We start from the raw sequence: 12,328 nt of genomic DNA, 5'->3' as shown, positions 1-12,328 counted from the left end.
TGTTGCCCATGGTTCCCAAGTGTGTTTGAATTTGTCAGAGCGATCCAGGATTACACTTGCCATTTTTTCCTGGTTCATAATCTAGGATATCTTTCTTTTATCTAGGAGTGTTGAGACAGATGGTTGTTTCCAAGCTTTGGCCAGTGTAAGCTTGGCTCCCAGGATGATAAAGTAAAGGAGGCGTTGTGTATTCTTGGAGGCCTCCTTCACTGGGAACTTAAGGAGCGCTATGAGGGGGGACATCTGGACAGAAATTGTGGTGATTTTGCTGATCCAGGAAAAAACCTTGTGCCAGAATTGACGTATTCTGGGGCATGTCCACCAAATATGGAGCATATCACCTCTTAGATTGCATCCCCAAAAACATAGGTGTGATGCCGACGTAAATATTTTGGCCAGCTTCAAAGGGACTAGGTACCATCTAGTTAGCACTTTTATACTAGCTTCCATGAGGCAGGAATTGAGGACACCTTTATAAGATTGGGAAAAATGTTTGTGCCAAGTGTCAAGTTTCCAGTGCTGGGACAGGTCTTCTTCCCAGGCTAGCATGTAAGGTGTCTTGGATCGTGCTGAAGACAGTGCCTTATAAATCACTGAGATTCCCCCTCTGTTCACTGGCCAGGCCACACCATATTTCATATGCAGTTATTTGAGGACCGTTTGGGAGTGTTTTGCACTTTTTGTGTAAGAAGTTTGAGATCTGAGAGAATCTGAAGAATTCAGATGCTGGTATTTCTAGGTTACTAACACAGAATGCTTTAGAGAGTGGGCCCAGTGGTCTAAGGAAGTGTCCTATTCTGTACATCCCTTTGTTGATCCACCACTGGAATGCTTTTATGTTAAGACCCGGGGGAAAGCTGGATTTTGGAATATGTGTTTCAGTGGTTCTGTGGGGGAGGTAAGTTTATCATTGCTTCTCAGACTGTCCCAAAGAGCGAATGAGTGTGAGAGAGTAGGGGATAAGATTGAAGGTCTGAATTTCTTAGGGCTCCAGAGGATATAGTCCAACGTGTGGAGAGGGACCGCCTGCATCTCAATGTGTATCCAGTTGGGTTGTTCCCAACGTGAATAAACTTCTGATATTTGCACTAGTTGAGCTGCTTGAAAGTACCAAAGTAGATTGGGAAGGCCCAGACCCCCCTCCACCCTAGATCTAAACAGGATTGATTTAGAAAATCTGTGACCCCCTTTGCCCCATATAAATTTGATAATTTTAGCTTGGAAGCCCTTTAGGCAAGCTTTGTCAACAGGGATCGGGAGGGCTCTAAAATAGTATAGGATGCGGGGGAGCAAGGTCATCTTAATTGTATTAATTTTACCTAACCAGGATAGGGAGAGCCCAGACCGCCGAGCTAGGTCTTCTTCCAGTTTTTGGTAAAGTGGTGGGTAGTTTGCTTGATGGAGGAGTTCAATTCTAGGGGTTAGTTTGATCCCCAGGGACGTAATGGTCACTCCAGGTGAACCTAATGCTCTCCCTAATCCTGACCAGGAGAGGATCTGGGATGTTAACATTAAGTGCATGGGATTTGTTATAATTGACCCTAAGGCTCGAAACCGCCCCCAAATTTGTCCAAAAGACGACAGATGTTGGGAAGGGAGGTTTGTGGGGATGAGATAAACATTAAGATGTCATCCATAAATAATGGGCATTTGTGGTGACGGGAGCCGCATTGAATGCCCTGGATGTTTGGGTTGTTTCTGATAGCTATTGCCAAAGATTCAATTGCTATGACAAAGATCAACGGGGAGAGCGGGCAACCCTGTCTTGTGCCTCTGGATATGGGGAAAGATTCTGAGTAAAATCCCTGCAGACGCACCTGAGTCAAAGGGGATGAGTAAAGGGCATGCATGACATTAAGGAATGAGTCTCCAAAACCCCATCGTTGTAAGGTATTGAAAATATATGTCCAATGAACAGAATCAAATGCCTTTTGGAGGTCTAGGGAGAGCAGGCAACCCTGCCTGGGAGAGCCCTTATCCCAATTAGAATTGAGGACGGAAATTATATCTATCGCACGGCGAGTCTGATCAGGACCATGTTTCCCCGCGATAAAACCCACTTGTTCTTTGTGAATGTATAAGCTAATAAAGGAAGCTAGGCGGTCTGCAAGGATTTTAGTCAGAATCTTTAAGTCATTATTGATGAGGGATATTGGTCTATAGTTGCTGACTGAGCTGGTATCTTTGTTTGGTTTGGGAATGACCGTAATATGGGCCATGTTAAGTGAATTGTCTAATTGTCTCCCCTGTCTGAGAGCAATGAAAAAGTGAGCCATATAGGGAGCGAGTGTTGTGGAAAATGATTTGTAATATGGTACTGAGAAGCCAGCCGGGCCGGGCGATGAATGTGATTTTAAATTCTTTATGACTGTGCACACTTCCTCTGCTGAGATGGGGCATACAATTTCTGATGGTGCCTGTCTTCTAATTTAGGGGTCTGGATGTTGTCAAGGAAATGATCTATCGCCTTTTGAGAAGGGCCACATTCTTCGCTGTATAATGATTTATAGAAATTTTGGAATTCCCCCATAATGCGTTGGGGGTTCTGGGACAAGGTCCCGACTTGAATTTTATTTTTGGGGAGGGCCGGGGTTCTAAATTTTGGTGTAAGCCTGCCTGATAGCATAGAACCTATTTTGTCACCATGGCAATAGAACCGGGCTCTATTCTACTGCATCCATTTTTCTGCCTCCAATTTAGTAGTGGGAACTGTTCTCGGGTTGGCCTTGTGTTTTTTAGCTAAAGCAGTATATTCCAGATCTAACTTTTCAATGTCCGCTTTGTTAGTCTTGTTAATCTCAGAGGCTATTTGGATCAGGTGACCTCTAATTACCGCCTTGTGGGCTGCCCATAGACATGAGGGACTAGTGTGAGGCATGTCGTTAGTAAGGAAATAGGTTTGGATATTATTTTTGATTTCCTTTGCTCTGATCGGATCACTCAGAATGGACTCATTGAGTCTCCAACGTCGGGTTTATGGCCTGCCAGGCGTTGAAGTGTCAGGATTACCATGGAGTGGTCTGACCAGGCCACATCTTTGATGTAAGCCCTGTTCATTAGTGGAATGGATGCTGGAGTAATGAGGATATGATCTATCCTCACGAAAGATCTGTGGGGGTTGGAGAAGTGTGTGAAATCCTGCATAGTAGGGTTTACTTCCCTCCAAATATCTACTAGGCCATGTTGGAAGATCAACTTGGCTATTTGGAGGCTCTGTTTGGTGGGTCTAGTAAGGCGTTTGCCAGCCCCTGGTCGAAAGCAGTGTTGGAATTGCCCCCCTAAAATCACTGTTCCCTCCAGCAATGGCGTTAGGGTTTTCAACAGGTGTCGAAAGGTTAGTTGGCCTCTGTTGGGGGCATAGTACAAAATGAATTAATATAATTAGTCGTCCAGTTCCCCACTATGAGTATATACCTTCCTTCTGGGTCCTTGAGATGAGATTTAAGGGTAAATTTGCACCGTTTAGAAATGAAAATGCCCACTCCCTTAGTTTTGTCTTCAGCATTGGCCAGCGTGAAGGAGGGGAATTTGGAGTGGATAAAGGATAGGCAGAATCATTAAGGGAAATGCGTTTCTTGCAGAAGGACTACATCTATCTTTTGGGCATGAAGATATTGGAAAATTTTACGTCATTTAATTGGGGGTTTCAACTCTTGAACATTATGGGAGACTATCTTAAGGGGTATTTTTACTGCAGTGTCGTTAGCCATTGAGCAGAGGTGGGGGTCGTTCCGGGCAATTAGTAGCACTTACCGCTATGTATCCATGGGGCCCAAGACAGATCACATGCCAGATGAGGACCTTTGAGAGTGCTGAAAAGTATTGGGGGTCACCCCCCCGATAACCCCTTCAAAGAAAATGTAGTTAATACATTGATTATGAGGGAGAAAAGAGAGGCTAAAAGGAAAGTTGGAGGACAAGAGAGTCTTCCATAGAGTGAAAGGGACAGAATCCTCCAGCATTGGGTATGAGTTACACTAAAATCCCTCTAGAAATCAGGGATTAGTCTTGTCTAGAGAAGGGTAAGGTACCTGTTCTACTAGACAAGAAGGGGTGCATGAACACCACCCCAGCAGAGGAGCCTCGTGAAATAGATTGTGTATAACAAAAAAAAGGGCACCAAGCCCGGCATTAACAATGTCACCTCCAATAAACCATATTTAAAGGTTAAGGCAGGTTTGGAGGTGAAAATTTAGTATTCAATAGTAAACATTTAACAAAAGATATATAACGATTAGGAAGGTAAGTATTAACCTGGATCCTTAAGAACTAATGGGTCCTGAGGGTATAGGGTGGGAGGTGGGGAATGGTTAGGGGTAAGGGATTTCAAGGGATATGGTGCCCAGAACAATATGGGGGGAAGGAGAAGATCCCCAGGTTTGGGTAGGATTAATGGCTTGCCCCCCCCGCTTAGGTAGGTGGGGGCATAAATGAGAAGGGGGGAAACCCAGTATGTGCAGTTGGTATAGAGTCTGAGGCAGTTATCTCCCCTATTTGTGTCCCTCACGAGACCGCCTCGGCAGAGGCGTGTGGGTAACCCAGGAGGGTACCCATCTCATGAGGCAAAAGTGGGGATTGTAGGTCCTCCCAGTTAGTAGCTGGGAGGAAGCAAGGGCAAGGAGTGATAACCAAAGACGTTTAAGTCATGAGGGAGGAATGGTTTTCTTGGACTTCTTGGATCTCGCAGATTCCAAGACCGGATTCAGGGGGCTGGTTGGGAGTTGGCATTTTGCTGAGTTAGGTTGCGATCCCGGGTGTGGAAGATTTGGGTCTTGGCTGATGAGACCTAGTAACAGCAAGAGCTTTTTCTCCTTCTTGTGGAGATCTGAAGGTGTATGTTTTGCCTTTCCAGAGCAATTTGAGTTGGAATGGAAAGAGCCACCAGTAACTGATTTCTTTGTCCATCAGGATTTGAAGTAACAGCTTCAAGGCACTCCTCTTTTGGATAATGGATGGGGATAAGTCTGCGAATATTTGTTTACATAATGCAAGAAAAGCCTTGTTGTACAAAAAAATGTAAATGCCCACAGTGTGGGAACTAGTTACAACACAACATTCAGAGTAATGCACAATTCAACCCACCAATCTCACCCACTAGAGTCTAAAACATAACTTTTATTCCCGAAAATTTAAAATCTATTAATTCTTATTTTACTAATGAATTCATACACCAATGTGGATTTTTACTTCTAACAGGAAGAGCACAGAGAGCCGTCTACATGGGGTATCAAATAGAGTACTCAGTCTGAAAAAAAATCTAAAGTGGGTCAAATATATAATTACTATCCACAAACAAACAATAAATCATATAGCTCTACGAGTAAGGTGGAGTGTTTTTTTCAACACTATAATGGCTACCAGAGGACCATTGCTTTTTGCCACATACTGTATCACTCTTAATGTCCAGGTACACATAAGCATACTATCAGAAAATAATTATGTTTGGATTGAGTTCACCTGCTGGTGACACTGTGCTGCTCTGGGCTGTTTGCTGCAGCTCCAGTGTCCACCAGCAGGTGTCTCCCAAGAGCCAGCAGGCTGGGATGATCAGTGACACCAGGGTTCAGCTGCCAGGTGGCTATTTAAGGCTGCTCCTCCCTTCCCCCCAGCACAACACGATTGTGATTGCCTCCTTGCTGCCAGGTTGTGCCTGATACCTATCCTGAACTTCCTATATCTTGATCCGTCCTGCACCCCACTGCCTTGCTCCTGCTCCCTGCTCTTGTACCAGGTCGTGATTCCCTTCCTTACATCCCTGTTACCTTTGTCCCTTGTATTGTATATAGTCAGAGGTTAGGTTTATTAGTTATGTAGAAAAATTATAATACCTCTTAGGGGATTTTTAAGGCAATGAATTTTTTAAATTTTAAATTTAGGTAAAAGTAAATTTATTTAAATCGTTCAGAGTAAAATTGTACAAAATTATACAAGAAAGACAATTACACCAAAAATTACATATTCACATAAAAACATGAATCTGCATATACATTGAGTGATAGTGATGATACAGAATTTACATGTGAAAATACTAATGAGGAAAGAAGTGTTGTATCACACTACCCAATACAGTCACCATAGATGACCACCATGGTATGGAGTAGTGGAATTTCCCTTCTTCAGGGAAATTACATCACAATCTAGAAAATCAAAAATCATAATATTACAATTTATATACATGTATGCATATATATCTCTTGCATTGGTTGGATTCTCATGCGACTTACGTCCTCCCAAGGCGTCCCATGGGTGTGTGTGTTATCTCATGCCGGGGGCCAGAGGCTCCCCCTGCCAGATGGCCTGTGTTGTCCTATGACTCTACAAGATGGCTGGATACAAAAAAGATCCCGATTGAAGGCGCCCTCAGCCTCAGAAGCCTAATGGCTATCTATGAAAGGGGCAGACAATGGTGGAAATGAGTGGCACCGATAGGGCAACTGCGAGGGGGGGCAGGGGCCCGGGTGGTAAGGGCTCGGGTGCCGGGGGTGACGGTGGGAGAGGAAGGGGGGGAAGGGGAAAAAAGGAAGGGGGGGGAAATGGGATGGTCCTGAGGATACACTTAAGGAATGCTTGAACTCCATGAATTGAAATAGCTTTAATCTTTTCTTCACTATGACTTTTGACCCTAAAGAAGTCAATTTTCTGGATATCACCATCTATAAAGACCAAACTGGAGGACTCTCGAGTAATCTGTACAGAAAAGATACAGCTGGCAACACACTGCTACACGCAGATAGCTTCCATCCAGAGCCACTGAAAAAATCCATTCCTTTTAGCCAATTTCTAAGACTCAAAAGAAATTGTAGTACATACGAGGACTTCCAGCAAGAATCCGATGAATTGACTGCAAGATTGCTGGAGAGAGGATACACAAAAACAGCTCTCAAAAAAGCATTCAATTGCGTAAAAAATACTGATGGACGAAATCTAATCTTTAAAAAGAAAAACGTGAAGAAAGAAGACACCTCAACCAGAATCATCATGAGATTCTCCAATGAACACAAACACATAAGAAAGATCAATTCTAAACACTGGTCAATCCTTACAGAAGACCCCATTTTAGGGAGCCTGGTCACTTCCAGACCCCAGATCACCTACAAAAAATCCGGCTCCATAGGAAACATGCTCACACAGAGCGAATACAAAGGAAGCACAAGAACAGACCCCTGCAAAACCTGGGGCACATATCCTTGCGGATCATGTACACAATGTGGAGTTATAGGCAGAAGAACCATGATTACATTACCTAATGGGGAAAATTTCCAACTACGGCACTTCGCGAATTGTAGAACACGGGGAGTTGTCTACCTGATGCAATGCCAATGCGGGGCCTTCTACGTCGGGAAAACCCGACAGGAGCTTACCAAGAGAGTTAAGAAGCACACCCACAGCATGGGCTTTGGTAGTCTGTACCTACCATTAGGCAGGCATGTAGCAAAACAACATAATTACAGGATGTCCAAGGTCAATTTTACGGTCTTGGACAGACTCCATATACCCATCAGGGGGGGTGACTGGAACAAGGTCTTGCTCCAGCGCGAAATGCGCTGGATCAGGCGCCTTAGGGCCACCACCCCCCCTGGTCTCAACGAAACGGAGAGCTTTAGGCCATTTTTAGAGGGCTTTAGATCGGGCAAAACCGACTAAGGGCACCCCCTCCACCCTACCTTGCTTTTTCTACCTCCTAGGCCAGATACTCCTTCCACTGGTCTGTCCTTCCCCTTTGGGAAATTCAACACTAACCCTGCCCCCCCCCCCTTGCTTAACCCCTTGATTGTAATGTGGACACAACTTGGAGATTGTCTAACCCTTGGGGGGTTTCAAACCTTACTCTAGTATATTTCACACGATTTTTACATTTTGTGCATTTATAAATCTGTTACTATAATACACCAAGGTTGGGGTTGATATTCTTAAACTCCACCGGGTGGAATTACTTAACAAATTTATTACTATATAGTATTTTGTTACTCTAATCTAATATTATCATTTTCTTCTATATTTTTTTTTATGTATTTTTCAATTTTTTATTACTAGCATGGTATCTCATGGTTGATCCGTCTCCTGTGTCCTGCTGTCCCCTCTGGCATCTTATCCAAGGGTGTACCATGCGGGAGCTCGGGGCTCTTTATAGGCCCCAGAGGTCAAGCCTGGAAAGTCCTATACCTACCCGACACAGGGGGGCCCCGCTGTTCCAGTATAGAGTGGGGCCCTCTCTTTCTCCCTGCCCTGCCTCCCATGCAGGGCAGGGATTTCCGTGTCAGTGGTTACTAGTCCATAAATCCCCCCTTCGCTACATCCATCCTCAGGGAAGGGGGGACTTAATGTGGTTGATTGTACCCCTTATATGGTTTTGCGTGTACTCACTTACTTATTTATTACAATTTTCTCCCCTTCAAACTTGCCACTTGCGGGGGGACTTCATACCTGATAGATACTGGGGGATGTATTAGGATAGTTTTCTATCCATATCTACCGTGGATATAATGTTACACCTCTGGTGTACAATCACACTGTTACATCGTATTTAATTTGGGCATAGCCCCTGTCCAATATGGCAGCCGGCTCTTCACGCACCATCCTTTATTTACATGATCCAGGCACGTCACTGTGTGGGCGCACAATAAGACGCGCACCACCATGACGCGCATGCGCGGGCTTTAGAGCAGAGTCTGTTGCCAAGGTGATGCTCTGCGTGGTCATGTTGAGCGCACCTGACAGCAGGAATACAGGCAAACCGCGCCATTGGCTGGCGCGGCGTTCTGTCTCCGCCCACCCAGCGGAGTCTGTTGCCAAGGTGACGCTCTGCGTGTTCACGCCGAGCGCACCTGACAGCAGGAATACAGATCAACCGCGCCATTGGCTGGCGCGGCGCTCTGCCTCCGCCCACATCCTGGCCCACACCATATATAGGATGCCAGAGACAGCAATGGCGTCATTTCTCCTGAGGCATCCACTTAGGAACAACAGAGTGAATGCATGGTCCAGAGATCCATGGACCTTTCCGGTTTTAGGCCACGTCATTTGCACCTTTGGAAAATGTAAGTGCCTTTTGTCTTCTACCCTATACACCCCATAGGAATGGGATCCCCTAACATTGGGGTATCAATATTCATGGCTAAACCCATTTTTCAAGGGGAACTGATCCATGTGGTATCCCCTGTGGGGTTGGCTGTGCATATGGGGGGGGTGGGGGTGTGGAGGTCAGGTGTGTGGGTGGGTGGATGGTATTGGCGGGTCCCCCACTCCCCACCTGTTTCCCCATCCCCCCTCTTTTCCCCTTTTGCCCCCTCTTTTCCCCCCTTCCACCTTTCCCCCCTCTTTTCTTCTCTTTCCCCTCTTTTTTTCCCCCTCCCCCCTCTCCCCCCATTCCTTTTTTCCCCTTCCCACCCCTTCCTCTTCCACCGCCACCCCCGGCACCTGAGCCCTCACCGCCCGGGCCCCCGCCCCACCCTCGCAGTTGCCCTATTGGTGCCACTCATTTCCACAATTGTCTGCCCCTTTCATAGATAGCCATCAGGCTTCTGAGGCTGAGGACGTCTTCAATCGGGATCTTTTTTGTATCCAGCCGTCTTGTAGAGTCATAGGACAACACAGGCCATCTGGCAGGGGGAGCCTCTGGCCCCCGGCGTGAGATAACACACACTCCCATGGGACGCCTTGGGAGGACGTAAGTCGCATGAGAATCCAACCAATGCAAGAGATATATATGCATACATGTATATAAATTGTAATATTATGATTTTTGATTTTCTAGATTGTGATGTAATTTCCCTGAAGAAGGAAATTGCACTACTCCATACCATGGTGGTCATCTATGGTGACTGTATTGGGTAGTGTGATACATCACTTCTTTCCTCATTAGTATTTTCACATGTAAATTCTGTATCATCACTATCACACAATGTATATGCAGATTCATGTTTTTATGTGAATATGTAATTTTTGGTGTAATTGTCTTTCTTGTATAATTTTGTACAATTTTACTCTGAACGATTTAAATAAATTTACTTTTACCTAAATTTAAAATTTAAAAAATGCATTGCCTTAAAAATCCCCTAAGAGGTATTATAATTGTGATTGCAAGCACAACAGGCACGTATGTAGACCCAAATCCGGATATGCAGCTAGCAATGAAGCATCCCTCTAAACAGCATAGCAGATGGTAAACAAACCAGGCACGTTGTACGCTGTACCTTGAATCCGGGTGTCCAGCTAGCAGTAGGGCATCCCTCTGTGCAGCGTAGCTGCAGGCATGTGAATGGATGATACAGCAACCCGAATTCAAGGACATAAGGACAAAGGAAAGGTGGCCATAGCGTGAACCTGATAAACCAATGTATTAAAAATAAAGTAGAAAACTTACAAGAAAATAGTATAAAAAAGAGTAGTTCGCCAGCCGGCAAGCGAGCGCCCGTTCTAGCAAGGTGCAATGACATCAGAGCGTCAACCTCCCAACGTACGTTTCGTCTATAACTGACGTTGTCTGGGGAACGGGTGACACTCTGACTTATCGCAATAAATGGACAGGTAAAACCACGCCTCATTGTGACCTCTCAAAGGTGTCAGATGTAAACAACCAACCCACTGAAAGGATTGAAACAGGAAACACCCGAACAACAGGAAATTTCCCTAAAGCTGTAAAACATAATCTAATCAAATTAAATAAGATAATTAATAAGATTAATAAGATTAATAAGATAATGAGAAGGACTAGAGCTGAAATAAGTATGTTAAACCCCTACGATGGATACTCTGCCATTAGGTGAAAACGCACACTAACACATACCCATAACTACATGGAATATATTATAAAACAGCATTGCGCCATCTTGTGGGAAAAAAGGAAATACCATTCAAAAAAGATAACCAAAGGGGATAAATGGTCGCATTGAAAATAGCCAATTCGATACTTAATATTTGGGTTAAACCCTCAATACCACCCATATAGGCGTGAAGCGTATGTGAAACGTCACCACGCCATTTATATGGGCTCATAAAATGGCGTGGTGATGTTTCACATAAGCTTCATGTTTTTTCCTTGTTTTTTTGTATTGTTGTGAACATCTCACAGTTGAACTGCTGCTTTTCAGGGGGCTTTTTTTATGATAGCGTGGTGATTTTTTTGTTTTTCTGTGGTATTCATAGGTCTAAATGATCTTACTAATCAAATTTGATCTCCATATGCCAACCTTACTGGATAGCATTTGTACAACCCCACAAAAAGGTCTCCAACAATGAAAAAAAGCTCTTAAAGTCAGCAGATCCAGTATTTGTAGTTGCTGACTTTTAATTTATTAAACACAGAGTAAAGACAACTGTATACAGTAAAGCATTATGTCAAACATACTGAAAAAACGGAAAATTTATATCAAATACTTACCGTAATTTTCCTTTCCTGATAGGCTCCATGGCAGCATACGTGTGGGTAGGCTCCGCCTCCATAACTACCCAATAGGACCCCCTCTCCCATAAATCTTTGCTCCAGGCTGCTATCCATGTTCCGTAACTAGCCTACTCCAGACATTTTGGGAGGGACTCCTGCTGCCATGGAGCCTATCAGGAAAGGAAAATTACGGTAAGTATTTGATATAAATTTTCCGTTTTCCTGACAGGCTCCATGGCAGCATACGTGTGGGAAATAACTTGCCCAAAAATACACACGGGCGGGCAAAAATGTTTGAGCAAAGAAACCAAATTTATTTTACATTGTCAACCGACAATACTTGTAAACCAAAATTAATGGATGACAGAGCCGCAGGCTCAACACAATAATGAGAAACAAATGTGTTAATAGAAGACCAGGAAGCCGCTCTACAAATGATTTCAGGCGCGACATGCCGGGAAGCTGCCCACGAGGTCGAGATACTCCTGGTCGAATGAGCCGTTACTGCCTCTGGAGGGGACAAGCCCTTTGCCTTGTATGCCCTCTGAATGGTCTGCACAATCCAAGAGGAAATTGATCTGACCGAAGCTCGCCTTCCTTTGTTTTTACCATGGAGAAGAACGAAAAGGAATTCCGTTTGTCTGAATGGACTTGTGACCTCCAGATATTGCTTTAGAGTGTGGCCTACGTCAAGTGGATGAACATCCTGATCGTCCGTTGTTCTGAAAGTAGGAAGTACAATCTCTTGATTTTCATGAAAGACTGAGGTCACTTTAGGGTTTGACCCAAGCATGGGAATCAACACTACCCTATCTGGAAAGAAGGTTAGGAAAGGTTCTTCTGAACCTAAATTTCTAATCTCTGACACTCTTTTAGCCGATGTCACAGCTACTAAGAAGGTGGTCTTGAGCGTGAGATCTCTCATGGAAAGAGGTTTGTCAGGAT

Source organism: Aquarana catesbeiana, linkage group LG02 (genome assembly GCF_042186555.1).
Source record: "Aquarana catesbeiana isolate 2022-GZ linkage group LG02, ASM4218655v1, whole genome shotgun sequence".
In the NCBI taxonomy this organism is placed as follows: Eukaryota; Metazoa; Chordata; class Amphibia; order Anura; family Ranidae; genus Aquarana; species Aquarana catesbeiana.
The sequence above is the reverse complement of the archived record's forward strand: the minus strand, read 5'-3'. Positions refer to the sequence as shown.